Source organism: Meleagris gallopavo, chromosome 2 (genome assembly GCF_000146605.3).
Source record: "Meleagris gallopavo isolate NT-WF06-2002-E0010 breed Aviagen turkey brand Nicholas breeding stock chromosome 2, Turkey_5.1, whole genome shotgun sequence".
Classification (NCBI taxonomy): Eukaryota; Metazoa; Chordata; class Aves; order Galliformes; family Phasianidae; genus Meleagris; species Meleagris gallopavo.
In genome coordinates, this window is record NC_015012.2 from 34,643,665 (window position 1) to 34,650,306 (window position 6,642).

A 6,642-nucleotide genomic window follows, 5' to 3' on the forward strand; every position below is an offset into this window, starting at 1 on the left:
AATAATCTGAAAAGAACTAAAGAGATAAAGTTTGTTGAAGAAAAATAAAACCAATTCTAGACTGAACTTAGCTACAAGGTGGAATAGGCATTGTCCTTCCATTCCTGCCCACAGCTGTAGTAAGACTGCATCAAGCATACCTGAATAGAGATTCCAGAGATTACTGAATTTGAGGTTTGGTGAAAGTTGTTAGAGATATCTAGGACTGTACTCACATACATAACTAATAGTAAAAACAATCAAAATTCCTGCTAAACAAGAAAGGGGAAAGAGCAGCAGAAATATTTGAGATTTCTGTCAGAGAAAAATGCTGATGACTTGTATGGAATAATTATAATTGGCGAAGAATGAACAAGAGTAGAAAAAGGTACAGGAAAATGTCAATTGGAAGAAAAGAAATATGCCCCTGGTATGGCCCCAATGAACGATTTCTTTCCTGTAGTGCCATTAGAGCAATGTACTTCTATTCCGCTTATTCACACTGCCCTATCACTCAAGAAAGGGAAAATAAATCAGGCTGTTGCCTGACCTTTAAAAACACTGATTCTCAGTGAATCATCCCAACTACTGACACCACTTGATTGTCTCCTCAAGTCTCTTTCTACACATTCAACAGCTAGTAATAACAGTGCTCTGGGCCTTGAGTTTTCATGAAGCAGCCCAATTCCCCTGGTCCTTAAGGTAAATAAAGTATAGCAATTTGAAGCAAACAAAAGAGAAATTTATCATCACATCCACTGTGCCTGTAGAGAGAAAGTCAGTGACAAGAATGAGATCTTTATGACCCTCTAACTGAAAACTCAACATGGCATCAAACAATTACTTCTCAAAATATTGAAACCTTTTGTTTCTTTCCCTTCACAGTTATTTTTAAGTTCTTGTTCTGTCTTCCACAAAGATGGAGAAAAACGTCTAACTACCAGAAGAAATTCTTTCTGTATTTGTAGTTTGAGTTGACACATAAAGGTCTCTGGGAAAAACAATGTAAAAGAGAGTTCCATAGTAATTTATGAATACAATACGGTTTACAGAAGTACCGTGGCTATTATTCTAGCATTAAAAACTTAGAATACATTAACTTTGTTGCACCATGCTGAGCTGCAATCCACGGGAAGAGAAGACAGTAGTAACTTGTAAACTAGATTCTGCTCTTGTCCTTCTCTCCACTTCTACTTTAACTTTTTTTTTTTTTTGGCAAAGCAGATGATGGGGAAAAAGAAGGAAACATGACCTGAAATTTATTACTTTCTTTGAAGTGAGAAAAATAAAGAAAAAAAAAATTTAGGTCTCTAATGCAGTTTCTAGTATCTACTATAAGACCTACATACCTGATGTGTCCAAAATCATTGTCTGTCCTCCACGTTACTCTGCAGATTCTTCTGACTCTTCATTGACTGTTATGGAATAGAAATGAAAATAGGAAACTGAGACAACTGAAAATGAAAAAAATGCTAATATAGAACAACTTCAAATTAATCCCTATTTCTTCTCATTGAACTTTGCGGCTGAACTCGAGAACTGATTTATCTGAGTTGTCCATTTAGGTCACCAAGGTCATTAACTCTCTGCTGTCAGAGGAAGAAACCTCCTATAAACAGCAAACAGCAGTGACCCCCAATAATTTCACTAAAATTCAGTGATTATTTCACTCATTTCACTATTTTTACCATTGCTACTTTAATCTTCAGAAGCCTTTTTCTCATTTGTAGATTAAATTTATTCATAGTCAGTTCATATTCATTTATTCTCATACCAATGTTTTCCTTTAGCTTAAAATGGCTTTTCTTCCCTGATCTTTATTCCCTGGATGTATTTATAGAGAATAGCAATATTCCCTCTCTGTTCTCATTTTGAAAGGCTTGAAAAGGCAAGTTTTCTTCTAATGTCTCTTGAGCAATATACTCATTATTTAGCTATTCATCTAGTAACTCTTTTTTGCACCTCTTTCAGGTTGATTTAATCTTTCTTGACTACAGATTTACCGAGTTTTCAGTGTTGTAGAACACTGCTATAGAGTTGGCATGATTGGAAAGTTTCCCACATCCATCATACATTTAATTGTGAGAAATGAATATATATGTTACTCTTTAGTCAACGCCATCCTGTATCTTAAATAGCTCTATTCCTTTACTGTTTATCCCGCTTTGTTCCTAGGTAGTAATCATCTGATTTCTCAGTTTCTGTTTTGCTAAGCTGAACAGCTTATGTTCTCTTCCTTTTCTTTCACAACTGGATACTCACTCATTTTCTTAATCATTTTAACACTCGTTCTCTACGTTTACTCCAATCTGAAGTCATTTTTCTCACAAATTTGGGACTCACAGCATTCCAAACACCTTCCCACAACATTGCTATTAATTCCCATATATCCTTCTGATATATCCAGGGAGAACTCATTTTTAATGATGGCATCATACCAGTAGCTCAGCCACTGACAAATTTTGGGACTAATAGATATATATCAATTTCTTTCTTTTTTAGTTCTGGATAGTGAGATCTCAGGAAATACAAATTCTTGTAATTTAACCTATATTGCATAATGGTGAGGAGTCGCTTATTTTGCCCCTTTCCTATTACTTTGAATCATCTGAAATCTAATTCTTCATGGGTATTATTTTGAAGCTGATTAATATGGCTGTTACCTTTTGTGTTTGTGTCATCAGCTCTTTTTCTGTTCCAGGACCAGGATCATTTGCAAAAACGATTTATTAAATCACTCTTAAGATTAATTTTTGGGGAAAAACACCAGTTTTACTGCCCAGTGATTCTTGTTCTAACACTACCCTTTTTTCTGATCATTGAGCCACATTCTTAACAATTTTGGGGTTTTTACAGATTTGCACAATACTGATCCACCTACATAGAACTAGTAATGAACACAGCATCATATCTGAAATAACTTACTGAACTCTGGCCAGAGAAGAGCAGATGTGCTTACTTTGTATAGAAAAAAAGACCACAAAATAAATCAGATTAACCTAGCATTCTGTACATCCAATAAACGCTTGTAGCATTCTGTACATCAGTCTCTTCAATGATTCTTTTTGAATACTTAACATGCTTCCAAGGTCTTACCCATGGATTTCTTGCTTTTCAGTTCATTTCTTCATAAGAAATCTTATTTCCAGCTTTATGCTGTTGCTGATTTGAAATGCACATTTAAAATCCTTCCCGAATGAATGAAGATTTAATTTGGCAATTCTCTCAGGGTTCTGAGCTGATGAAGAGCTACCCCTATCACTTGAGAGCATTCAACACTTTGTGTTCAGCTTCCTCTCAAGTTCAGTTTGAAATTCCAAACTTTCGTTCCAACTACCTACCATCTCCTTGCCTTCATGTATATAATTGGTCTTGTTTAAGACTGTCAGCTGTCCTCTTCCTTCTGGTATTTCGTATGCACATGGGGAGACTTCCTATCTTTCAGCCACCCCTTTTTACTTTTGGCTAATTTTCTCCATTTACACTCTGATGGCAATTTTTAAGGATGTACTTTTCTTCAGATTGCTTGGACTACTTGAGTCAACAATATTTTTAAACAAACCTTCTCCATGCCTTCTGGAGTCTCAATAACAAACACAGCCAAGGACCTCTGGAGCTAGCACGAAATAGCCATGCAGAAGCTTTCTGAAGAAAGGCTGTAGAACAGAGAAGATGCAGGTATGTACACGTGTGCAAGAGTAAAAGATACCCTAGTTTCCTGTGTCTGCTCAAGGTAACTAGAACAAAACAGTAGAAGTTCTTCAGAGTTTTAAGCACTCTCCATGGAACACAAAAGCCTCCAATTTCATCAACACATTTCTTTCCATTGACAGTGTTGGACTGGTTTAGGAAATAGCCTTTGTTGTCAAGAACTAAAACGCTATCTTATAAAATCCTTTATTTTTATCTCTAAGTACACTGGACATTAAATTACAAAGAAAATAATCAATAGGACCTATCTGTCTTTGAAAGTTTCTTATCTGCATTGACTTTCAGTGGATAGAGTAATTTATTAGGTTCTCCAGCATTAGCAACATATTACTGCATTTCCATCAGAATTGCATATACACAAACTTATTTGAGAATGATTTCTGGATAGGGATAAAAAATGACTTGCGCAGTACCCACTGAACACATGTAAATGAAACTAATTATAAAGTACATCACTCCTCATGGACCAAGTAACATCTTGTGTGGCTCCATTGGCCCTCTTTGCTCATTTGTCGAAAATCTGTTAATGAAAGTATATTTTAATTTGTAAATTGTTATCCGCACAGCTCATCCAGCACAGAATGAAGGGAGGTAGCAAACCAGCTCTGTGACATCCAAGACATTATAACTCTAAGTAAATCTGCTTACTATATTTTGCATTATTTTAGAAGAAGGAAATGCATCTGCAAGGCATTCTGACACTCCACTACCCATGCCTCTTATTGCAGTTGGCAAACACAGAATCCTATCACGTCCTCGTTCAATGCCCGGTTTCTAGTGTTTCACAAAAACTTCCCTACTGAAGCAATTTTTTAATGGTATTTTTTTCTCACAGTCCTTTCAAAAGCCTTAATTTACAGTCTGTTTTGAGGAGGGGAAAGAAACCTAGTTAGATAGCAAACGAAGAGTTTATCAGATAGTGAATGTTTTAAACCACTGGTCCCCATTAGGTGGCACTGCCACTTGTACCAGTATCAATAAATCTATATAGCACATGAAACTATGCAAGAAAAGAGACAGAGCTCATAAATATTTGCATGTAATTCTGATTGTGCTAGTCTGTAGGACAGAGACCAGGATGTGAATCTCAGCATCTACATCTGTGACATTCACATCATCTTTCCTATGAAGTTTGGGCCTTGATCTTCCAAGACTACTCATGATTTCTCTATGCTCAAAGGTTTTAGAAACGTCTGGGAACTTGTATTTGTTTTCTTCTCTATGAGACCAAGGTGAGACACTATAATACATTTTTAGCGTTGGGTTTTCAGAAGGCAAACTCAGAACGTTATAGAAAACACTCTCTTTACTACTTCTCATGCTGTACGTCCAAAATTTCAGGCACAAAAAATTTTAGGCAACCAAAACCTAATGTCCCTTTTGAGATATTCCACTACGCAACTAGCAACTAGTGATTATCTCAAATAAACAACCATTCTGCCTTCTTCATAAAAGAGCACCTGTGCTCAATAATGCCAAGATGAGATACAATTTTCCTTCTAAACAGTCACTGAACTGGGATTTCAGCAGGTATGAGAGCCATGAAAGCAACTTGAATGAATATGGTCCAAGTCACAGAATAGTGCAGTCAATAATTTTAATACTTGCTTAAGAACTCCTTTAAGGAGCTGATCTGCCACTGAGCAGGGCATTTAAATTACTTAAAATACATGCCTGTGTACTTTGTTGAGTCAAGGCCGTAGTTCAACAAAAGGCCTTCCATAAGCACCACCACAGGAGAAAAAACATCAGTAGCCACATACACTCTTCACACCTTGCAGATTCTGAGATTTTATCAACTGCATAGAAGCACGCATAGAAAATACATACAGAAATACATATATAGAGTCTATATGTATACATATACATTAGTTTATATTTATCTTTTTCTAAGATAACCACAGAAAGCACCACAGGAATAGATATCTGATCTTACCCAAATAAGAAGCAGCATGTGTACCTTCTACACAGCACATGGTGGGCATGGCAGCCAAGATTTACTTTGTTAGCCATTTAATGATTCTGTGTCTCAGGAAATAAAAGCTACTTTGGGGTCAGAGAACAAATTAATCCTGCCTCCTACAAACTACCTCACTGCTCTCTCTCTCATTTCCTACCCATGAGTTTCAATAACTGTAAAACTATTTTTGCTTTCTGCTGTTGCTTTATCATTAATGTGATCCTTCTTTAATGTCTACCAGGCTTTACCTCTGTATTATTCCAAGATCTAATGGGAATACGTTGTTTGGGCAAATCCACTGAACAGAACCCTGTGTGAAACAGTAGCACGTAGCAATTAATTAAACAATAGGATTAATCTCACTGTCAGACTATGCCACTACCTAATGACACACCCCTGATGTCAGTGACAGTTGATGAGTTGTCAGCAATAAAGATATTTGGACTAGATAATATTTCATATATCTAAGTGATGATCTTATTTGCTCACATTGCCCCAGGCAATATAATTCATAAAAGTTCAGCTACTCTCATGCTTGCTGATGTTGTTTGAGCTGATGTAGACTATCACTATTCAGCATAAGTGGAATAGAAAGATGTTTTCAAAGATTCATCTTATTCTCATTAAGTCAGGCTATGCCATTGCCTACTCACTCTACTGGAGAAAGGACTGGCCTGACAGTGAATCTTCCAAAGGCAACTGGGAGTTTGGGATCAACTGTTCCCAACTTGGCCCACAGAGGTTCTGCTGTGATTTTACTCAAGAATGACAAAGTGTTAATGAATCTGTAGTTCTGCCACAGCTTTATCAAGGGGAGATGTCCCTGTGCAGGGGCTGGGACAAAATGAACAGCTTTTGTGAAGGATAAATGCAAACAAAGTGTCAGAAAATATTGGCAGAGAAAAGCACCAGTGACACAATACTGAAAAGTGAAGTATTGAATAAGGTGCTTCTTCCACCCACATGCTAGCAAGAGGTAAGAAGCACTACCA